The sequence below is a fragment of the Protopterus annectens genome, chromosome 5.part0 (genome assembly GCF_019279795.1).
Source record: "Protopterus annectens isolate FY-2018-M chromosome 5.part0, PAN1.0, whole genome shotgun sequence".
In the NCBI taxonomy this organism is placed as follows: Eukaryota; Metazoa; Chordata; order Ceratodontiformes; family Protopteridae; genus Protopterus; species Protopterus annectens.
Window position 1 is genome coordinate 1,384,720,591 of NC_056735.1, and position 25,870 is coordinate 1,384,746,460.

The 25,870-nt window shown below is 43.5% G+C and overlaps 1 protein-coding gene across 1 annotated transcript in view; it reads left to right on the plus strand.

The window, feature by feature from the left end:
- CCDC81 (coiled-coil domain containing 81) overlaps positions 1–25,870 on the plus strand; it is a 1,631,012-nt gene that overhangs the window by 322,620 nt on the left and 1,282,522 nt on the right. The gene's annotated exons all lie outside the window — the stretch shown is intronic.

Consider the following 25,870-nt stretch of genomic DNA (forward strand, 5'->3'; position numbering starts at 1 on the left):
AAAGTCCTTTCTATCACTCAAATTCCCTTCCAGATGTACCACCCGGTCTAAGGGAAATTGCAGAGTTAGAAGTCTTAAAACTACTGCAAAAAAGAGCCATTCAGCCAGTTACAACAGATCATTCAGAGCCCGGAATCTACTCAAGGTTCTTTTTGGTCCCCAAAAAGACGGGAGACTGGAGACCAATATTGGATCTCAGCAGACTCAACAAGTCTGTGAGGAAGACAAGATTCCGAATGGTCACTCTTCAGTCAATTCTGCCCTTCTTACAGAAGGACAACTGGATGTGCTCAATAGATCTTCAGGATGCGTACTATCACATAAAATCCACAGACGCCCACGAGATTTCTCCGCCGGCTGGGGTCCAGTCATTTCCAGTTCAGAGCCCTGCCCTTTGGTCTCACTACAGCCCCCAGAGTGTTCACCAAATGTATGGCAGTGGTCACGGCTCACCTGAGATGTCAAGGATTCCAGGTGTTTCCGTATCTCGACGACTGGCTCCTGTCAGCCACCACCAGGCATCAGCTTGTTCAAGCCAGGGATTACACAATAAATCTTTGTTCTCAATTGGGCATCTCGATCAACTCCGAAAAATCATCCTTATTGCTCTGCCAGTCTATTACTTTCATAGGCGCAAACTTAAACACTGTTTGTATGTCAGCTACCCTTACAGATCAAAGAATCTCAGACATTCAAAGTCATGTCAGGATCATTCTAGCCAACAAGAAGGTACAGGCCAGAATGGTTCTAAAGGTGTTAGGCCTCATGGCTGCGGCCATTACCCTTCTTCCCCTGGCTCGCTTCTATATGCGCCTTCTTCAATGGATGTTGTTCACACAGTGGTCTTACCAACAACTTCCAATGCGTCACCAAATACTGGTGACACAGATTTGCAAGAATCATCTTGCTTGGTGGATCGCTTCTCCCCAGATTCACCAAGGCAGACTCTTTGTACCCCCATCTCCGGTAGCCACTGTCACTACGGATGCCTCCCTGATCGGGTGGGGGGGTCATTATCAGGGCAGGATGGTTCATGGGACGTGGCAACCTTTCGAATACCACCTGCACATAAATGTCCTAGAGATGAGAGCGGTGCTTTTAACGTTGCAAGCCCTCAACGACTTTCTTCCTGTAGGGACAATTGCAGTCCACACAGACAACATGTCTGCAGTTTGGTATATCAACAAACAGGGCGGAACCAAGTCCTACCCCTTGTGTCGAGAAGCTCAGACTTTGGCAATGGGCGATCTCCTCTCATCGGTTTCTGGTAGCAATGCATATCCCTGGGAAAACCAACATTTTAGCGGACAGATTGAGCAGAGCTATTCTCATGCCTCACGAGTGGTCTCTCAAACAATCTATAGTGGAAGAGATTTTTCTAGAATGGGGTCGCCCATGTTGCGATCTTTTTGCTACTCCCCAAAACAGCAAATGCCCAGACTTCTTCTCTCTCTTCCCACTGCCAGGCCATCCCCCCAGAGACGCTCTGACCCAGGATTGGCCCCAGGGACTTCTTTATGCCTTTCCTCCATTTCCTCTGATCCCTCAAGTTATCCAGAAAGCAACACGTTTTGAGAGCCAAATTGATTCTCATTGCTCCTTATTGGCCTCGACAAATTTGGTTTCCGTTCCTTCATCGTCACCTTTTGGTGCAGCCATGGCATCTGGACCCAGTGCCAGATCTTCTGATTCACCAATCCGGTCAGCTGCACCGGTCTATCCCTTCTCTCAACCTCACAGCATGGTTGCTTCACTTCCTTCCTTAGCCAGGCTTCCTATGATCTCTAACCCTGTTAGAGACATCATAGTAGCTTCCTTAAAATCCTCTACCAGGAGGATTTATACTAGCAAATGGAAACGTTTTTCTTATTGGGCTAAAGCCAAGAATATTGATCCCTTCACTGCTCCAGTTCAAGCAGTTTTGGATTTCTTAGCAGAGATTTTTCACGCGGGCTCCTCTTCTTCCACAGTCAAAGTTCAGTTGGCTGCTATCTCGAACTTTCATGTCGGGTTCGCAGATCACAACATTATGTCCCACAGGCTTTGTAGAGCCTTCTTGAAAGGAATTTTCCTCCTGAAACCTCCAGTCAGGAGTCCTCCTCCTCAATGGGACCTAAATTTAGTGCTGACATCCTTGATTCTTCCCCCCTTCGAGCCAGCTGTTTCTTGTTTCCTGAAATTTCTTTCATGGAAAACTTTATTCCTGGTTGCTATTACATCAGCTAGGAGGGTGTCTGAACTTCATGCTCTATCTGTTCGCCCCCCCTATTTGGTCTTCCACAAAGACAGAGTATCATTGAGAACTAATCCGACCTTTTTGCCTAAGGTTGCTTCAAAGACTAATTTGAATCAAGCCATTGATCTCCCTGTATTTTTTCCAAACTATTCAAACAGATCGGAACAAAAATTACATTATCTTGATGTCCACCGCCAACTCAGATATTATTTGGACAGAACAAAACAATCCAGGAAATCCGATCAACTCTTTGTTTCCTATGCTGATAACAAGAAAGGCCTTCCTGTCTCAAAAGTGACCTTGTCTAGATGGCTTTCTTCTGTCATCTCTGAAATTTATCGGCTCAGGGGAAAACAGCTGTGCTCAAAACCAAAAGCACATTCAACCAGAAGCTTAGCTACTTCTACAGCCTTTCAAGCTAGACTTTCTTTAGATACTATTTGTGCAGCAGCCACTTGGGCCACTCCTCATACATTTGTTTCCCATTACAAATTGGACTTGGCCTCCAGGGACAGAGCCAGTTTTGGCTCTACAGTTCTCAAGAGTCTGTTCCATTGAGCCACCCAGGATAGAGGTGCTAGGGACGCGGTCCCATCAAGCAAGAATGAAGGTGAGATTGACAACTTAACATTGAGAAGTTATGTACCTACCATAACGTTCCATGTTAGTTGTCTTCTCTCGCCTTCTTTCTTGCGACCCTCCCTCCTTCCCCCAGGCCTGGACAGACCTTTCTCTACAAGGAGTTATACTTCTGAAGACCATACAGAGCTGGTCCTTCTACCATCCTGCAGGTTTTTTCTCTCCTTCTTTCTTCCTTTGGGAAGTTATTATGCTAGGTGCTATTGTCCTTTTTGTCATCAAACGAGATCTGGGTACTTACCGCCTTGCATCATGGGATATGGGGCTGCCTCGAGCTGGTAAAAGTGACTCTCGAGCTTAGCAAGTGCTGAGTCGGAGCCGAGGATCGGCTCCAAACCCATCAAGCAAGAAAGAAGGCGAGAGAAGACAACTAACATGGAACGTTATGGTAGGTACATAACTTCTCATTAACTACCATTTAAGCCATGCTGTTGCCAAACAATGTCTTCTGAGGTTGCAGTTACTTTGCAGAGGGATTTGTGGAATGATTTTTACAGAACTCTACACACTGACCAGTGTTCCACATTACCTCTTTTTTTTAGCTTAGACTTGCTGATTTATTTATCTGTTTTTTATGTATTTGTTTGTTTACTGGAAAAGTGAAATGATCCATAATCCATTTTCAGTTAGGTCATTGTACTTACTGCAATAAAATGGCTTTTCAGCATCCATAGACAAACTCCATAGGTGAGGTATTAAAGTTCCATAATGCAAAGATTTAGAAGAATTAACAAAGGCTTAAGTAGTGTAAACACTTGAGGTAGTGTCATATCCCTTTGATTTTATTGATGTCGCCAGAAGCATCTTCTGTATTACAAATACAGACACAGACTTCATTTAGGTTTTGAAAATTAATTACCGTTATTCTCACAGTGTTGTATAGAAATGCCCAAGATGAAAAGTCAGTGATCAAAATTAATATAATTCTAAACATGCAACCTTCATGTGTCATTTCCAATTATTTTTATCTTTGTTTATTCCGACCCCCTGCTAACTGAACACACAATGTTCATCGTTTAGTTCATGTCGGACTAAATTTATTCTAAATGGATACACAAACACACATATATATTTATTTATGGGTGTGCTGATTTTGATTGAGTGACCCAAATGTCAATGTTCACAACATTGACCAGAAAACGTTGACATGCAGTTATGCACATCCTGAGCAACAGTCACAGCACATGCAAAATAAAAACTTAAAAATAAAGCAAAAAACTATTTTTTGCAGGAGGTCTCCACATCTCCCTGCAAATTATGTATACTAACTCCAAGATCACACAGTATCAGGAGAAGGGCATATTCCTCTACTCCAAATATTGTGTGATCTCCCATACCTGTCAACCATCTGTTTATTCAATCAAATCTTGGGGACTAAACAGATGTTGATCAACTATACTGTCAGCAATAATTAGTGCTCCCATATCTTGAAAGAGAAAGATGTAAATATAAATATTATATATATATATATATATATATATATATATATATACATATATATATATATATATATATATATATATATATATATATATATGCATCTACTTGACATCACCTAAAACCCATTTGACTGACTTTCATTTCACTGAGACCAACTCACCTAATTTCAAAATACTGAAAACTCATTTGACTGAATCTCATTTGACTGAAAGCTTACAATTCTAAATTTCAAAAGACTAAACATTAAACCATAAACAAACATACTCACAACATTAATAAGTACCTCTTTCCAGACCTTCAAAACTACTTACTTATCCTCTTAACAGAAACCGGACAATATAAAACCAAACTAAGTAGAGGGTTGTCCAATAACTACCATTTAAGCCATGATGTTGCTAAACAATGTCTTCTGAGGTTGCAGGTACTTTGCAGAGGGATTTGTGGAATGATTTTTACAGAACTCTACACACTGCTCAGTGTTCCACATTAACTCTTTTTTTAGCTTAGACTTGCTGATTTATTTATCTGTTTTTTATGTATTTGTTTTTTTGCTTATTGGAAAAGTGAAATGATCCATAATCATTTTCAGTTAGGTAATTGTACTTACTGCAATAAAATGGCTTTTCAGCATCCACAGACAAACTCCATATGTGAGTTATTAAAGTTCCATAATGCAAAGATTTAGAATAATTAACAAAGGCTTAAGTAGTGTAAACAGTTGAGGTAGTGTCATATCCCTTTGATTTTACTCCAGAAGTATCTTCTCTATTACAAATACAGACACAGACTTCATTTAGGTTTTGAAAATTAATGACCGTTATTCTCACAGTGTTGTATAGAAATGCCCAAGATGAAAAGCCAGTGATCAAAATTAATATAATTCTAAACATGCAACCTTCATGTGTCATTTCCATTTATTTTTATCTTTTTTATTCTGACGCCCTGCTAACTGAACACACAACGTTCATCATTCCTACTGCAGCAGTATCCTTTAGGCTATATGGGTTATGTCTTGCCCAAGGCACAACAACCTTCCAGCTTCTCAGAAACGCAGATAAGTTTTACAAAGTTTTTCAACCTAACAAGTGCTTGTTTCTTGCCACTTCATGAGGAAGCTGCTCTTTACAAGAGCATTGGCTGGCACTTCAGTTCCTTTGTAGCAGGTAGGTCCCTTTGGGGAACTCTTCCGCACAAAAAAATGTAATTATTTTGCATGTACATTTATTTGTCGATTCTATCCCTTTAAGAGAGCTGGTCTTTCTTTAATACTGGCAGTTTCCTAATAGGGATTGCTATTTGTACCATTGGCTAATTTGGGGGCTTATTTTGTAAGAAAATGTACTGCTTATGTAAATGTTTGATTATTTTAAGCAAAATTTTGGGCAGGGAAGTATTTTACTCAAGTAGGCAATACAAAGCATCATGTAGTGCTTGGGTTCATGCTGCAACAACTTACCTGACATTTTCTCTGTTGGACTAAATTTATTCTAAATGGAGTTTCTGACAAGCATTGAGTATGCTGCTTATGCATTACAGTGTTTTGTGAATGCTGTATGTGTGTGAAAGTGTATGTGTGCTGCTTGTGCAAACAGTCAACTCATTTCAGCAATTCTGATTGCATCTGAAGCATCTTCCCTGGTCATAACATGGATACCTACCCTGCTCCTGCTGGTCCAACTTCCATAATTCATAGAAAGAAACAACAACTTATCTGAGAGCCCGTGATGACTTCACAGGTTCAGTCTTCACCTCAGCCAAGAGCTTTGTCTCCTGTATATTCTCAAGGCTAAAACTCTGATGCTGATGAAACCTGGTCTTCACAACCTTCTTTAGAGGAATTTTCTTTTTCTCAGATTACTGCCTGGCTAAATGAATTGTTTTATGGTGAAAATGGATGTTTTTCCTGAACTGAGGAGATGTTATGATATGTCAGAGGTGAATATGCCTCATTCTACTCCTATTCTTCTTCTAGTGCAGCATTGGAGGATGTATATAATGCTGTGTGTAACAACCCTTGTTCACAATCTTAAATTCTAAAAAAAGCAGATAAGTTTTGCAAAGTTTTTCAAGCATGCCTTCAGATCTCTTCATATATATGGTCCCCAGGATATCTCCAGGTGATTACTGACAACATTGTAGTGATGAGATACATCAACAAATAAGGGACATAAGGTCGTACCTTCTATGCAGGCTTACTGTGATTGCTTGGGCAGTACTCTTTAGCACTTTTAAACCCCCATGCATTCTACATCCCATCAAAGCAAAACATAGCGCCAGACAGGCTGAGCAGGAACAGGACAGACCCTCATGAATGGAAGTTGTATATGGGGTCTTCCTGGAATTGATACAGTTGAAAAGAACACTCAGGTAAATCTGTTTGGCTCTTCAAAACAGACAAGTCAAAAAGGTTCTCCTCCAAGAGTCCTTGAAAACAAGCCTGGAAAACAGATGCTTTCTTTTTCCTATGGTCAGGAATATTCCTTTATGTATTTCCATTCTTTCCATTCATATCCAGGGTAATTCTGAAGATTTAGAAGGACTCTTGAAAAATAATTGTGGGGATCCCCTTTTAGCCCAGACAACATTTGTTCACCCTTCTTATGGAATTGGCCAAGGGCAAGTACCACAAACTTCCTCACAAACTGGAGCTGCCCACGCAAGAGAGGGGGAGTTTGATGCACCTCACTCTCAAATATCTTCAACTAAATGCCTGGGAGATTCATTACTAATACCTTTTAGACACCTCTTTTCAGAAAGCAATCACTAAAGAAGCCAAGAAAACCTGCTGCTAGAAAATATTATTATTATTGGTAAGTGGATGAGATTTTATAGTTGATGCCTGGCCGATAACCAGGACCCTATCAAGGATTTTGTACAACTGGTGCTTAGATATTTGTGTGAGTTAATAGCCTCTGGCCTTTCATACTTCTCTATCAAAGCATATTATATTGGTAAGTGGAAGCCCATTTCAGTATACCTGCCACGGCTCCCCCATTTTCTTCAATATTTTTAGTAAAATAGTTTCTGAAAGGAATGTTACACCTTATGCCACCACACAAACAAGTTGCTACATCCTGGGATCTTTACTGTGTGCTGCAAAAGTAAACCACATCTCCATATTAACCTGGACATCAAGTAATTTAAGATTCATTACATGGAAAACTATTCTTCTCACTGCTCTAACATCTGCAAGCGTATCTGAATTGGAAGCTCTAATGATGGGTGAACCCTATTAGGCCATCTGTATGGATAAGTTATCATTTAAAACAAATTCTTCATTCATTCCCAAGGTTGCTTAAGTGTGTACTTTGAATCAGGCCATCAATCTCCCAGTGGCTGCTTAGGTACAGTACAATCTTGACAGAACCAATTCCATGGGAAAAGCTGATGAGTTATTTATTGCTTGTGTTGAGACTAAGACAGGATAACCTATGTCAAAACAGACTATTTCCAGATGTTTGCCCTCAGCTATTGCCCTTTGTTATACCCATCACGGTAAACCAGTTCCAGGTGGTATTAAACCTCACTCCATAAGAGCATTCTCTTCTTCAGTGGCATATTGTAAAAGGCTGGACTCTAGAAGCATTACTTACCTTTACAAGACATTACAAACTGGATTATTTCTCTAGATCCAGGACTGGCTTTGATAGGGCCGTTCTCCATGGGCTCCAGGATCCATATCCTTTCTCCTCCATGATTGGATGGGCTTCAGTAATCAACCCATGTAGCCTAAAGGCTACTGCAGCAGTAGGAATGATGAACATAGTGAGCTTGTATAATTTGCACTTATCCATAACAGCAGATGTTCGAATTACTCACTGTTGTAGTATCCACACCTACTCTTCATTCCCCTATTACTGTATTAAGTTATTGTAGGGAAATATATTTGGCAGCAATTTCTTGTTTGCATAGTTCAAGCAGAGCACAGTGCTCACATTTGTGCAAGAAAGTCCTGAAGATTTTCCACTCTGACTGCTGATTTTTCTTCTTAGAGTGGAAGTGTTGGAGGGAGCCATGTTGTTATGTTTAAGCAAGATACAACCCATTTAGCCAACTGACTACTGAGTAATTTGAACATTAACTGCTGTGGGTAAGTGCAACTTACACAAATGTACTTTCTTTTCATAGCCTTCTGGCATTATCATGCAGGTAGGTATTAGGGCTTTTGCTTAGCTTTTCTGTCCATGTCATCTCCATGGCAGTCTGATGCAAATGTTTCCACTGTACTTATACTGCAGTTACATGTCTACTTCCACACTTGTGCCAAAGCTGGTTACAGTATATCAATACATTCCTTGATTTCTGCATTATTTAGGGTCTTTCACGCTTTCCGTTTGAATCTTTGTATGCTACTTGGTAAGCTGCTTCCATATGGTGTTAGAACTGCCCTTGCCCAGAATATGCAAACTGATGTCACTACACTGTTTGATTGCTGTATTATGTAGGGTTCTTCATGCTTTCCCCTTGTCCAAGGTATGCAGATGTATTTATTTATTTATTTAACATTTGTTTACCAGGAGTGTCTATCTGAGCCAAAAAAGGTCCGTTTTCAACAGAGGCCCGGGGAGAAAAGCTCCAAATGTACATTTGCAGAAACAAGCATAGAACAAAATTATGAAACAAATACACATAGAACAACAGTATTAAAGAAGAGTATAAAACAATGGTTACATTATACATATTGAATTAAAGACAGAAATAAGTAACAATACATAAAATTGAGCTGATAAAATAAAAACAGTGGTACGTATAATGTAGAAGGAATTGTGAGTCAGCAAGTTACAATAAAATAATAGATGGTTATTGCCAACAGTACTTTCAGAATAAGATACTGATGTATCTTTTGACTGTGGGTGTGTCTATGTCAGCTTTTAACTCCTGTTATCCCCTGCCTGCTGCTGCATTGCCTCGGTTGCTGATCAGTTGCAGCTCATATAGGTTACTGTCAGGATTTCTTCCCTGTATGCCACAGATCTGGTGGCAGTCTAAATTTTGTCAGGTATTTTTTTATACATTTGTTAAGCAGGCAAACCCACTATGCCAAGAGCCTTTTTAAAGGAGTGATACAAGTGCACAATCTAGTTAAGTGACTTTTGCTCAGAGTCACGGAGTAAGGATATTGAGATTTAAGGAGCCAAGCCCAGGGATACTGAATGAAAGGTCATTAGCAAGTGTTTGCCTTAGCCCCTGTGCAGTACTACTACATTAATATCAACAGTTTCAAGAAGGCTTTACAGCTATAATTGACTGATCTTACATGATCCAGTTCATCCTTTTCAAGAAGGTAGGACTGATCATAGCAGACCATAACTCTTCAGATTCAAAGGATTTCTCAGAACTCTATCTCTTTCCTAAACTACCATAATGCTCCTTACCCATTACTTCTCCAGATCTCATTTCCCACTATTTTGCTACAGACTGAGGTTCCATGCCAAACACATCCACTTTGAATTTTGGCCAATTTTCTCTATAATTACCACATTTCCTCTTATTTTTAATTAAACTTTCTATATCATCATATATCACCATCCCTAATTCTGGAATTATAGCTAAACTAGGTATAAATCCCTACGTCACAAGATGGGTTGCCAACTGGCTCACTGACAGAACCCACTCCGTAAAAGTTGCAGACTCCAAATCTGACCTCAAAGCAGTGACAAGTGGAGTACCACAGGGTTCCATTCTGGGACCTCTCCTGTTTGGTATCTACTTCTCTGAAGTGCAGGCTAACACAGAGGGCCTTTGGCTAATGAAGTTCGCAGATGACTGCAAACTAGGAGCCATAGTCAAGTCCCCAAATGATGTGGTCATCCTACAGAATGGCCTTGCTGAGACAGATGCCTGGTGTCAGAGCCATGGCCTCAAGCTCAATGCCAAGAAGTGCAGTGTCATCCCCTTTGGTAAAAACTCTGTACCCATGAACTACCACATAGGCAGCAATCTACTTAACACCGAATGTGTGATAAGAGACCTTGGGACCCAGGTGGACAGTAGTCTCCTTTGATAGTCACATCGCCACAGTAGTCAGGAAGTCCTTCTATGTGGCACACCTCATCATAAAAGGGTTCTCATCCTGAAAAAAAGAGGTCATTGTTCCCCTCTACTCGACACTCATTAGACCCATTATAGAGTACAACGCCCTTTTTGGAATGTACCTCACAAGACATCTGCAGCAGCTGGAAAGGCCACAGAAGTACCTCATAAAGAGGATTACTGGCCTCAAACAAATGCCGTACACAGGCCGCCTCAAAAAACTCCAGCTTTACTCCGTAGCATATCGCCTACTCCGAGGTGATCTCTGCCTAACATATAAAGCTATGTCAAACCCAGAACTGTTGGACATGCTACACCTAAAGATATCCCAATCCCTCCGAGTTACATGCTCTAGGGACCTAAACTTTGTCAGCACAATAAACAGGACATGTTTTCTTGGGATAGATTCCTGTCCCAGAGACTTCCCATACTCTGGAACGGGCTACCCATCTATGTTAGACAAAGTTCTTCATTAGCACTCCAAGAAAAATCTTGATGAGTGGATGGGAAATAGGAAATACACCTCGGGGATCACTTCTGTGTCTCTGCTCGACAGTGGCACAGGAAAATAACTTTCTTGGGTGGCATAAGCCAGGGAACCTTGTTGGCTAGGCTTACATAGGCCCTATGGGCGATAGCCTAGTACCTACCTATGAACCTATGAACCTATATACGTAAGTTTTGTTTTATTCAAATCTGGGTCTTAGAAGTATGCACTGAAATCTATAAGTAACTATGTTTAAACAACTGTTAACTGAAGGACTGTACAATTAAACTTAAGTTATAAATGTGTTTACTCAAAATCTGCACATATTTTGTTCACTTCAAAAACTTTATTTCTCCAATAGGCCTACAAGATTACTCCTTCCACACAGTGTGAAACGTTGTCAGTTTGCCTCTCTTTCTGCATAAAATTATCATTCATCTGGTAAGGGGGAATTGCTGCTTACAAAAGTTGTTGTTCTATGTGGGCAATAAATAGACATCTTTGAGTGCTACTAGGTAACTTGCTAAACCCATCTGCACCACTGAGCTTGCAGGCAATGCTACTACTAAATGAAAAGGACACAAAATGTGTTAATGTCGTTCAAGCTTGTTAAAACAATTATATCTTGATAGTTATTGGATTTCTTATCCAAGCTTGTTCTCTTTAGAAAAATAAACATTTAAGTTTATGGTTATTGTTATTGTTCCCTTCAGAGAAGAGTTGTCTATACTGGCAACCCTTGCTACTGATCTAGAAAAGCTATCCTAAAATTGTGGCTTAGGCCGTGTTGCAAACCACCTAATCACTGTTTAGGGGATATTGGTAACAGCTGTCTTGATATTGACAAGCAAAAAAAAAAGCCTCTAAATTATTTTTTACACCTAGTCTCACTTTGCTCAGCTATGTTATGCATGGCTTTGTTCTCCACCCTACCCCCATTCCCACCCCACTTATCATTACATTTACACAATCATAGCCACTCCCACTAAGATCCATCACCACCCCATCATTCACTCAGCAGTAAGCTCAGACAATATCAATACCCACTAAAATGTATCATACTCAACTAGCCTATAAGCTACATTTCCCAATAACATCTAATGTTAAGTTGTCTATCTCGCCTTCATTCTTGCTGTTTGGGTTCGGAGCCAATCCTCAGCTCCGACTTGGCCATCTTCAAAAGCTCAAGAGCTGCTTACTGGCTCGAGGCCCCCCCCTATATCCCATGATGCCTGACGCTGGATACCCAGATCTCATTTTCTGCTGCTGCTACGAGGTTGTGTTTAGTGGCTCAGGTCGTATTTTTTCACTTTACTGATATATATTTTAGAACTTTTTGTATATTATTAGTTAGAATACTTAGTGTTCATACATATTGTTGGTACTTGTTAGTGTTTAATTCCACCCCTTGAAACCTTGTCTTCTTCTCAGAGAGTCCCCCCCACCGTTTTCCATTTTAAGGTAAGCCGTTTTAGTTAGAGGCTTATCCTTGTTTCCTTTTTTAAGGTAGAAAAATGTTTTCATTAGAAATTGTGGTAGTTGGTAGGCTCGTTTAGCCTTTCTTATAGAGTGTGTGTGTGTGCTGTTAGGGTGTGGTAACTTGTGTGGACTGTGTGTGTTTTTTTCTAGTTACCTACTTCCCTTTATACTCTTTCTTTGTATTTTGATTTTTCCTTTACAGGAATGTCTAAAGACACAAAAGTGTCTGGATTCAAGAAGTGTGACTCATGCTGTCAGGAAATGTCTCTGACAGATGGTCACACTTCTTGTGTCTATTGCTTGGGCGCCCTACACCTGCAGGACTCTTGTTCAGTGTGTCACGCCTTTAGTCCAAGAGTCCTGCAGGAGCATAGGAATAAGCTTATCCTTAGGGGTTTGCTTAAACCTGAAGGATCACCGGCCAAGGCTCAGTCAGTGAAACCTTCCAAGCCATCGAAGCCGCCGGCTTCCAGTTCGGAGCCATCATCGGGTGTGGCGTCTGCTTCAACTTTGGTTCTGGCTGGAACCGAAGTACCTATCTCCGGAACCATCAGGGAGTCGAAAACGCTCCAGATCGCCATCCTTAGAGTCGATACACTTGGCTCCGGGGTCACCCTTGTTGCAATCGGAGCGAAGTCATCGTTCCCACTCTTCTCGGTCATCTAGACTATCTGACCATGATTTGGAGAGAGTGGTGAGCAGGCTTTTAAAATCGCAGGCCCTGGCTAAAATGCTATCCAGCCCCCCTCATCAGGGTTCGGCTCTACCTGTCTCTGCAGTAGTTCCTCCTTCGACTCATCCCTTGAGCTCAGAGCCAGAGCATGTTGAGGCTGGGATCGTGGGACTGTCGGCACCGATACCTCACCTTTGAGTTATGTTGTCAGCTCCGATCTCTTCCATGGTGCCGTCCTTGGAGGGATCTGGGCACCGGGACTCCCTCGTCGGCAATGAGGGGGCAAGTGGCATTGGACCCTTGTCCTACCCCATTATCCCTCTCAGAGCTTCGGCACAGGTAAGTTCGGCTCCTACATCGGCTTCGGAGCCATCTCTCTCGGTGCCGGGAAGGATTCCGGTATCTTCTGAGCTGGAGCCTTCTCCGATATCAGGAAGAGGCGCCTTCGAGGTCATGAGGAATGTGCTGGCATCTGAGTCAGCCTCATGGTTAGCCTTATCGGCTCCTCCACCCATGGTTCCTGCTCCTGCCTCTGCCCCTCCTCCAGACCTCAAGCGTGGGGAACAAGCACTCCAGGGCACCCCATTGGGTGTATCTTCCTCTTCCAAGGCCTCCCCCATTCGTTCAGAGGAGCCCCCTTGAAAGAGGAAATGCAAGAGGAAGCATGTTGACTCCCCTGAGTCTGTCACTTCAGATACCGACTTGGAGGAGTCGGAAGGGTCCCCGAGATCCCCCTCTGAGGAGGTCTCCTTCTCAGACATCCTTGAGATTCTTAAGCAGAGGGGGAACTGGACTACCCTTAACCCTTCCGAGGGTGAGTCGGTATTCCTGGAAGCGTTTGGATCCCAACCCTCCACCTCCTGGGTGTCTCCGCCTTTCAATCCACTGGTGGCTCGAAAGGCATGGTCAGCTCCAGACACAATGGAACCAACTCCCCGCAGGCCCACAAAATTTATTACTGCCCCACAAGACAAGCAATTTCTGACCAAGGGTGTTCCCGTTTATGCCATGGTGGTAGCAGCGGCCACAAAAAAGGAGTTGGCTGAAACTTCTTCATCTGTCCATCCCCCTAATAAGGAATCTAGGATGATGGACAGATATGGGAAGCGGATGTTTTCCTCAGTGACCTTCTCCATGAGGTCGCTAAACTATTTGTGCCATTTTACCCGCCTTCAAAGGGATCTCCTTAAAGAGCTAGGAGATACCCTTCAAGATCCATCAGCTGCGGTGGCCCAGGCTAAGGTTGCCTCCCAGCTGGCGACTCTTAATTCGGTAGTAAACTCCTCCATGCGGCTCATCTCTTATGCAGCCGATAGTGCGAGTAGGGCCGCAGGCACAGGTGTGGCCTTGAGGAGGCATGCTTGGATGCAGTTATGTAACTTTGCGGAACCCTTCAAGGCATCTTTCATCAACACCCCTTTGATGGTTCTGCTCTGTTTGGACCACAGGTGAAGGATACCCTTACCAGGTGTGAACAGGAAGGCAAGACTCTCTCTGCTGTGGGAGTCCGTTTTTCCACTCCTTCAAGACCATATCCCAAGGGTCAAAAAAGTGGGAAGATGTGGCTCCGGAAACCCCAGGGAGCCATGCCTGACACACATGGAGAGTTCCCCTCCAGGGACAGAGGAGGGAACAACAATAGATGCCACCCTAGGGGCAGAGGGGGTATGCAAAATCAGGGCCAAAGAGAATCTTGCTCTGACAAGCCCTTCCAGCATCCCTGAAGTGCTGCCTGGCTGTCCACCTTCAGAGGCAGTCAGGGGAAGATTATTGCTGCACCCAAAAGCCCGGCAAAGTATAACACAAGAAAAATGGGTACTGTCTATCATATCCAAAGGCTACAAAATCCCCTTCCTTCGCACTCCACACATTCCCAACAAATCCCTTCCAGATGCTCCACCCAATCTAAGGGATCAAGCAGTTCAAGAAATTTCAAAACTGCTAAGAAAAAGAGCCATCCAGTCAGTCCCAGCAGACCAGCAAGGATCCAGAATATACTCAAGGTTCTTTTTGGTACCAAAAAAGACAGGGGACTGGAGACCCATTCTGGATCTCAGCAGACTAAACAGGTCCGTTCAAAGAATGAAGTTCCGGATGGTCACACTACAGTCCATTTTACCCTTTCTGGGTCAGGACAATTGGATGTGCTCCATAGATCTTCAGGACGCGTACTGCCATATCAAAATGGACAGACACTCCAGAAGATTCCTCCGCTTCCGGCTGGGAGCCAGTCATTATCAGTTCAGAGCTGTACCCTTTGGTCTCACCATAGCCCTCAGGGTGTTCACCAAATTTTTGGCAGTAGCTACCGCTCACCTAAGACGGCAAGGATTCCAGGTGTTTCCATATTTAGACGAATGGCTCCTTACTGCAACCACCAGGCATCACCTGCAGGGAGCCAGAGACTACACCATCCAAACTTGCTCCAAACTAGGCATCACAATAAATTTCGAAAAGTCTGCATTGTCACCTTGTCAGTCTATCACCTTTATAGGCGCAAACCTAAATACAAAGGACATGTCAGCGAGACTTCCAGTAGACAGAGTGTTAGAAATTCGACGGCATGTGCAGGTCTTATTAGGAAGCAAACAAATTCAGGCCAGATTGATCCTAAGAACATTGGGTCTCATGGCAGCAGCTGTCATTCTAGTCCCCCTTGCACGTTTTCACATGAGGATTCTTCTGTGGATGCTGTTCACACAATGGTCCTTCCAGCAACTCCCAATGTCTCACATGATAATGATCACACAGTCATGCAAAAACCAACTTGTTTGGTGGATGGTTTCCCCATCATTACACCAGGGCAGACCATTTGTTCTTCCTCCTCCAGTATCTACGGTGACCATGGACGCCTCCCTGATCGGGGGGGGGGGGCATTTTCAGGGCAGAACAGTCCAAGGCACCTGGCAACCTCACGAGTACCATCTGCATATCAACGTCTTGGAGATGAGGGCCGTGCTTTTAGCGTTGCAAGCTCTTCAGAACTCTCTTCCTACCGGGACCATTGCAATTCAAACAGACAATATGTCAGTAGTATGGTACATCAACAAGCAGGGCAGAACCAAGTCCTACCTGTTATGTTGAGAAGCACTCAGACTTTGGCAGTGGGCGATCTCTTCCCAACAGTTTCTGATATCAGCGCACATCCCTGGGAAGTCCAACGTTATAGCAGACAGGCTGAGCAAAGCAATTCTCATGCCTCACAAGTGGTCTCTCAGTCAGAATGTGGCGGACAATATCTTCCGCAAATGGGGTCAGCCTTGCTGTGACCTTTTTGCCACTCCCTTCAACAGCAAGTGCGACAATTTCTTCTCTCTCCTCCCTCTTCCTGGACACTTCCCCAGAGACGCTCTAGTTCACGATTGGCCTCAGGGACTTCTTTATGCATTCCCTCCGTTTCCCCTGATTCCCAAACTAATACAGAAAGCTACCACATTGGGATGCAAGATGATCCTCATTGCCCCATACTGGCCTCGGCAAATTTGCTTCCCGTTCCTGCATCATCATCTTCTGGAGCAGCCCTGAACCCTGGACCCAGTTCCAGACCTCCTGATCCATCAATCGGGCGGGCTGCCCCAATCCCTTCAATCTCTCCAGCTCACTGCTTGGTTGCTCCACTTCCGACCTTAGCCAGGCTTCCAGACATCTCCCATTCGGTGCGTGAAATCATCTTATCATCGCATAAGTCTACCACTAGAAAGACTTATGCTAGTAAGTGGAAACGTTTCTCTTTCTGGACAGAGGCTAGAAGTATAGATCCCTTTTCAGCCCCTGTGCACCATATTTTAGAATTTCTAGTGGAACTTTTTCGAGCTGGATCCTCTTCTGCCACGATTAGAGTTCAGCTAGCTGCAATTTCAAACTTTCATACGGACCTATCTGATACAAGCATCATGTCCCATAAGCTTTGTAAAGCCTTTCTTAAAGGGACCACTCTACTCAGGCCCCCAGTAAGAGATCCCCTGCCTCCGTGGGATCTGAATTTGATTTTAGCTTCCCTGATACTGCCCCCCTTTGAACCTGCAGCTTCTTGTTCTTTGAAGTTTCTTTCTTGGAAAACCCTTCTTCTGGTTGCAATTACGTCGGCTAGAAGAGTTTCTGAACTTCAGGCTCTTTGTGTTCGTCCTCCTTACCTAGTTTTTCACAATGATAGAGTTTCTCTTCGGGCTTCCCTTCCTTTCTTCCAAAGGCTACTTCTGATAATAATTTGAATCAGTCCATTGACTTACCTGTGTTTTTTACAAATTATTCCAACAAAGCGGAATACAAATTACATCAGTTGGATGTTCATAGACAATTACGCTTTTACTTGCATAGAACCAAGCAAATCAGAAAATCAGTCCAATTGTTCCTGTCCTATGCTCAGGGTAAACAAGGTATACCGGTGTCGAAAGTAACCTTATCTAGGTGGTTGACATCTATTATTACATTTATATATCAGTTAAGGAATAACGAGCTTCCTGCTAAACCAAAAGGTCACTCCACTAGAGCTCTAGCTACTTCAGTGGCCTTTCAGGCAAGATTGCCAATGGAAACTATTTGTGCGGCAGCTACATGGGCCAACCCTCATACCTTCATTTCACATTATAAGCTGGATGTGGCCTCCAGGAGCAGAGCTGATTTTGGTTCCACTGTTCTGAAGAGTCTGTTCCGATGAGCCTCCCAGGATTGAGGTGCTAGGAACGCTGTCCCAACCAGCAAGAATGAAGGCGAGATAGACAACTTAACATTAAGAAGTTATGTACCTACGATAACATTCCATGTTAGTTGTCTTCTACTCACCTTCTTTCTTGCGTCCCACCCTCCATCCCCCTATCCTAGTAGACTGAGAAGAGTTCCTTATTTTTTTTATCACTGGCTGAGTCTTCTCTGGCTATTACTTCTCACTATCAGTCTCTCCAGTAGGTACATGCATCCTACTTCAGTTTACTGTATTATTATTATTATAATTGTTATTTTTATGACTGTAGTTAGGTTTACCAAATGAGATCTGGGTATCTAGCGCCATGCATCATGGGATATAGGGGGCCCTCTAGCCAGTAAGCAGTTCTCGAGCTTTTGAAGATGGCCGAGTCGGAGCCGAGGATCGTCTCCGAACCCAACCAGCAAGAAAGAAGGCGAGAAGAAGACAACTAACATGGAACGTTATGGTAGGGACATAACTTCTTATTACTCAGCTGTATCTCCTGCATCAACATCATGTTCCTTCATCTTATCTTAAGTTCACTACTAATCTTACTCTCAAGTCTTAACACTTATTTCTACCACATAACATTATTGGAGACAAACTCATTTGCTCCTACCGACACAAAACATGCTCCAAACTATAGTTCTATCTCCCTGTCACTATGTAACTGTAAAATAACTGACTTCAGAAAATTACAACACCTAAAATTACAGGACAGTAAATAAAAATAAATCAAACTGACTTTTTGTGCACCCCTTTTCAATACATGCAAAATAAAAGAATGTATAATTTACAAAAAAACAAACAAACAACAATGCTATTCTCACACCCATATCACTACTTTACTCTTATTTATCTGTGGAGATATGCACCCAAACCCCAGGCCTTTCAATCATCGCACCCATCTATCACCTAATAATTAAAAAAAAAACAGTCATTTCAGCCACTGTGCCCTCAAGTCTCAAGTTCTTTAATATAAATATTAATTTTGTCTGCAGTACATTACCAGGACTACAAGCATGGGTCTCCTTACATAAACCAGATAATTTATCCTTTACTGAAATCTAGTTAAAACCCTCCATTAAAGATGAAGATTTTCTCCCACAGGGCTGTAATATTATCAGGTTTGTTAGATTAAGCAAAAGAGGTGGTAAAGTAACTATTGTCCATGCTAACAACATAGAGCTCTATATCTACCATCATACAGTGCCCACATTTGACAGAACAGAAATTCTGTTTACCTTACTACGTTTAATGCAAAGTCACTGTGTATAATTTTAGTATACATCCCAGCAAATACCAATTTTTACATAATTGAAGATATACTATCATGGAGAGCAAATAATATCACACAAGAAACCATCAGATTTTAACACTAAGTGGACTACTCAACACGAAGCCAGTAACAGCATAAATCTATGTAACTGTACTCAATTAATTCCCTCACCAGATTTAATAAAAAAAGACAACTAATAAAGTCCCTCCCCGGGATTCATGAAGCTCGGCGCAAGGCCGGCGTAAGGCCTGCGCCGGCGGTGCATGGAATATCCGGCGCAGTAGCGCCATATACATATTAATGAGAGTGCACCGGAATCACAGACACGTGCGTAGTGTACGTGAGCGAGCCCAGGTAGGATGCGTCTGGAGGCGTGTCTAAGCCGGCAGGAGGTGAGCAACCTAATGTGCTGACAGCCACGGTCCGCCCACAATAGTAATGGCAGCAGCCAGGTCCCGTGCAGAATGAAGCGCGCGTACAGTACGCATAACATAGTCCCGTTCCAAATCAGCGGAGAAGCAAATAGAAGCCACCAAGGCATAAGTGTACCCGTTCAAGGAGCAAAGGATACGCATAAGACCGCCGCCGTCCGCAATGTACTGTCAGTGTTTACACTCAGAGAAGGTGTACAGCCGCATGTCAGCGCCGCACCGACATAGGAGCAGCGACTAAGGTCACCACCTGTCCCACTGTGTTTGGGGCAGTCTCTCCATGGACAGTTGTGTCCCGAAAAAGCGTATTAGAAATGGCTGATGTGCTACGAATGTAGGACACAATGATATCCGTATGTAATGTAATGGTAGCATGAATTGGTTATTTCTGTAACAGAAATACCGAAATGACACAATAAACAGAATAAGCAAGGAAATTGCCACAATAATAAGCAAATTATTTAGGCAAACAAGTGAATTTCTATGCTATATAGTGACCGTTTGTATGTGTCGGCCTGTAAAGGCAGATGTGAGTCGGAAATATCCCAGATCGGAAAATGGAAAGGTGGAAACCCCAGCAGCGACATGGGCATGGTCACCAGGGTTACCTGCTGTCCCAAAGTGCCATGGACAGTCCCTGATTGGACAATCGTGTCCCTGCAACAATCGTATAATGGAAAATGACCTGCGATCCCCTGCCACGCAAATTCCGCAATATACATGTAAATAGTACCATAAAACATATACATTACGGTATGGAACACAGACATGGCACAAGAAAATAAATAAGGAACCCAAGCGCTAACAGAATAGGCTCATAGTATGGCAAACAAGTGAAGTTCTGTCCACTGCACTAGCCCTGGGTATGTGTAGTCCTGCAAATATCGAAGTGTCCACATAACATGCCCCACCATGGGCATTGGAAAAGGTGCCAACCATAATGGTCACAAGCAGTAGTGACAGTACATAGCCGGGTAGCTGTGCCGACATAACAACAGTAAGGAAGCAAGATACCCCAAACACAGGCAAACATGTGCATAGCAACATATCCCAGACCCAGCAACATCTTTGTTGCATACACGGATGGTGTATGATGAAGTGTAATATCCAGAAGCAGAACACATGCATTCGGATGTACTACACAATAGCCTCATTGTACATGTCAGTCACACCCATGTATACCCCTGCACCCAAACCTGCTAGCATCCGTGTGCAGCTATACAACCACACACAATGTGCATACCTGAACTGTGGTAAGATGTTTGTGTTAGGCAATGCCACTTGGCAAATCATTACCCACATGTCAGCAACCCACCGCAGGTACAGATATGTAAATGGCTGCATGTGAATGTGTCAGCAGAATGTGTACATCCGGCATGTAGTATGTACCCGTCCAAACCATCTAGGTTTGCATACGACACGGTGCACATAAGTGTACACATGTGGACAAGTCGGTCGGTGGACCACCGCATCGGCGATCATCTCTGCAGTGAAGTCGATCACATATAGCGGAACAGGTGCCTAACACACAGGACATCCTAACAGGGTGCTACAGGCAAAGAAGGGAAACTGGGACATCACATGTGGAGATGGCGTGGCTGGACGGACAAATACACACGGTCAAGGTAAAGGATGGAACAACATGCATATGGCTGGATGGATGTTGTTAAGTAAAATATATAGAAACACATATGAAGTTCCAGTTTACACTCGAAATACTATATAATGTATTGAATTGTACCGTACAATATGGCAGCAGAACTAAGCCTGCATGTAATTGGTGAAGCTAAGCTGTACTGTGATGGAATTCTGAACCTGGCAGTAAGCAGGACAGCAGGCTCATGTCTGTCATCATTAATTATTTGCTGGGTTACAGAACAATAAATGTATGTACATGCATAACAGCACTCCTTCCCCAGAGGAGGATGGCCTTGTGAGCTCAATGGAAGATAGCAGTACAACTCCCTACCAGACAGACAAAGCAGCGTATCAAGAAATTAACTGTCCACTGTATCGTAACAGTCTAGGGTCCTTGAAACAGCTACAATCACAAAAGGATACTGTAATGTACAAGGTGCCTTGCAAGCCTGCGTTATTCCCATGAGAAAACAATTTAAAAGCACGAGCCCAGCACCCGTATGTATAGACTATTGCGGACCATAGTGATGGAAATGCCCTGTGACCGACCACGTCAGTAAGTTGGGCAAATGCTGATTGTAAACACTATATAAAGAAACTGCTTACTGTATAGAGTCAGACAAAACTCCCATACTTGGACTGTACATTATTTAGCCTGCCTGTGTACACTACTAAAACTGTCGAACCGAGCCTCCTGTGTTATCGGCTGTCACTTAGAAAAGTCTACTGATAACTACAGTCTGGTTGTAACAACTTATTTCACATCGTGATCCTTGTAACCGAATTCCCTTGGTAAGCTACAGGTCAGAGTGCATGGCTGGTTAGACATATGCGGAGAATATGCATAAATGGTTCTTCTTGAATGAAAAGACCTCCGACTGAATTGTTGTGTGTAAAGAGGCTGTTTACTGTCTGATCTGTGGCTGAAAAGCGGAAAACTGGATCCCAAGAAGAAAGCGTGCAGCCTTAAACAGGAGGCCCAGGTAAGGAGTGTCTGCCTTTTTGTGTCTATTGTAGATCAGGGACCAGACTACATTGTGTTTCTGTTAACAGTAGTGATATCGGGTGAAGACCTACCCACATACTGTTAAATCTGAACATAGGTCAGGGAACACACAGCAGTGTAAATAGTGAATGTAGCTACTACAGTGGATACAGGGAAGGAGACACCGTGTTATGACAGAAGTGCGTAGCAGTTGTATAGAGGATATGTGAGATTATTGCAGCAACAGATCGTGTGATCCCCATTTGACGAGTGGTGTGAAGAATATGCAATCGCAGAGAGCACATAATGTGAGTTACGCAGCAAAATGGGGTAATAAATATGACATTGATGGTATATTAGGCAACATACCGTTACTGAAACATTGTAATCGCTGAAAATCCGATGCATATGTTCCAAGGTAAACACCTGTTCCACCCTGAGAGGGATATGCCCTCTCTGGCCAGCCGTGTCCTGTAAATAAACCGAACACATGTCAAATGTCCTGATATCTCAGGACAAACATTTCCCAGATATATATCAAAATGGTAGCATAAAGAGTACCCACTGCCCACAAGGACACAGTCCGACAAGCTCTACACTTTACATATGCACAGTGGTGTCCATTGTAGGACCCAAAAATTGTGGAAAGAATCGAATAATGTGTTATTCCAAGCGTACCTGAACACATTGTCGTCACAGGTACACATATGCACATAGCGTGTTTAATGTTGCTGATAGCTCTCCATGTAATGCAGCACAGATGCACAGAAATACCCAGGGTACGGGTCCATAGAACTGCATCCACATCACACTTCCGCACACATGGCGGATGTGTAATGGGTACTGTCAATTGTTGCAGTCAAGGGATTCTGGGTATGTAGACTCTGTGCTTTCGGTGTTGTTCGCAGGCAATCCTTTCTCCGCCCGTGGGAGGATGTGTCGTATCACCTGCCTCAGTCTCCGCTAATAATGGAAACCATACTCCGGAGAATGCTAAATGTAGGTGTGTAATGTGTACAGCCCATACTACTGTCCAGTAGGCAATTGTCATGGATGGACACCCGTATGGCCAGAATGGCACCCACAACTGCAAACCGGGTAAATGACATAGCGGGAAGGCATAACACAGGAAATACACATAGGGACTACAGTTGACATTCCACATACAAAGCAGGACCGTCGTGCCAACACCGGCGTACACAGCACTCAATCTGCCAGCAACACACTGAGGAGCACCGCTACCGTGCAAGCGTAACAGATGTGCGACCTGTGGAACACATACTAATGGCACACACACAGCGTCAAGTAGGATATGTAAACTATGGCTTTCCCACCTATGAAGACAACATGGTTAAATGAATGCATAGGTAAGCAACATGTTCTGGTGGTGTTATAGTGGAAATACAGTGGCGGATATGTCCCATTGGGACGTCTGCGGTTTAAATTGAGCATTTGCTAACCAGCATCTTTGGATGTATGTAATTTGTCCACAGTAGTAAATCACCTGGTTATGTAGCACCATGTGGAATGGGTAGTCCAACAGACATCCGCGATTTCTGAACACACAGTATCAGTGAAACCCACTGCTCACAAGGACACAGTCCGACAAGCTCTACACTTTACATATGCACAGTGGTGTCCAATGTAGGACCCAAAAATTTGTCTAAAGACAGGAATGCCGCCTTCTTTCAACACTTAAGTGAACTCATTGTCGTCACAGGTACACATATGCACATAGCGTGTTTAATGTTGCTGATAGCTGTCCATGTAATGCAGCACAGATGCACAGAAATACCCAGGGTACGGGTCCATAGCACTGCATCCACATCACACTTCCGCACATGGCGGATGTGTAATGGAGTACTGTCAATTATTGCGGTCAAGGGATTCTGGGTATGTAGACTCTGTGCTCGGTGTTGTTCGCAGGCAATCCTTCCTCCGCCCTGTGGGAGGGATGTGTCTTAGCACCTGCCCTACTCTCCGCTAATAATGCAAACCATACTCCGGAGAATGCTAAATGTAGGTGTGGAATGTGTACAGCCCTATACTAGTGTTCAGTAGGCAATTGTCATGGATGGACACCCGTATGGCCAGGATGGCACCCACAACTGCAAACCCGGGTAAATGACATAGCCGCGGTAAGGCATGACACAGGAAATACACATAGGGACCACAGTTGACATTCCACATACAGAGCGGACTCTCGTGCCAACACCGGCGTACACAGCACTCAGTCTGCCAGCAACAGACTGAGGAGCACCGCTACCGTACAGCGGAAGACATGTACGACCTGTGGAACACATACTAATGGCACACACACAGCGTCAAGTAGGATATGTAAGCTATGGCATTCCCACCTATGAAGACAACATGCTTAAACGAATGCATAGGTAAGCAACATGTTCGGTGGTGTTATATTGGAAATACAGTGGCGGATATGTCCCATTGGGATGTCTGCGGTTTATATGAAGCAGTTGGTAACCAGCATCTTTGGATGTATGTCAATTGTTCACAGTACTAAATCAGCTGGTTATGTAGCACCATGTGGAATGGGTAGTCAAACAGACATCCACGATTCCTGAACACACAGTATCAGTGAAATCCAATGCTCACAAGGACACAGTCCGACAAGCTCTACACTTTACATATGCACAGTGGTGTCCATTGTAGGACCCAAAAATTTGTCTAAAGACAGCTCTTCCGCCTTATTTAATCACCTAACGGAACTCATTGTAGTCACAGGTACACATATGCACATAGCGTGTTTAATGTTGCTGATAGCTCTCCATGTAATGCAGCACAGATGCACAGAAATACCCAGGGTACGGGTCCATAGAACTGCATCCACAACACAGTTCAGCACACATGGAGAATGTGTAATGGGTACTGGCAATTGTTGCGGTCAAGGGATTCTGGGTATGTAGACTCTGTGCTCGGTGTTGTTCGCAGGCAATCCTTCTTCCCGCCCTGTGGGAGGGATGTGTCGTAGCACCTGCCTTACTCTCCGCTAATAATGCAAACCATACTCCGGAGAATGCTAAATGTAGGTGTGGAATGTGTACAGCCCTATACTAGTGTCCAGTAGGCAATTGTCATGGATGGACACCCGTATGGCCAGGATGGCACCCACAACTGCAAACCGGGTAAATGACATAGCAGCGGTAAGGCATGACACAGGAAATACACATAGGGACCACAGTTGACATTCCACATACAGAGCGGACTCTCGTGCCAACACCGGCGTACACAGCACTCAGTCTGCCAGCAACAGACTGAGGAGCACCCGCTACCGTACAGCGGAACAGATGTGCGACCTGTGGAACACATACTAATGGCACACACACAACGTCACGTGGGATGTGTAAACTATGGCATTCCCACCTACGAAGACAACATGGTTACATGAATGCATAGGTAAGCAACATGTTCCGGTGGTGTTATATTGGAAATATAGTGATGGATATGTCCCATTGGGATGTCTGAGGTTTATATGAAGCAGTTGGTAACCAGCATCTTTGGATGTATGTCATTTGTTCACAGTACTAACGCAGCCGGTTATGTAGCACCATGTGGAATGGGTAGTCAAACAGACATCAGCGATTGGGGAACATACACCAGCAGTGAAAAGCACTGGGCAGGTGGACACAGTCCAGCAACATCTAACTTGACATATGCACATCGGTGTCCATTGTAGGACCCAAAAATTCTGTTCAGAGAATGCCTGCTAGCTTCCTGCATTACTCATGTGATCTAATTGTCGTCACCACGTCACAGGTACACATAGGCATAGCGTGTTCAATGTTGATGATAGCTGTCCATGAACTGCAGCACACATGCACAGAAATACCCAGGGTATCGGGTCCATT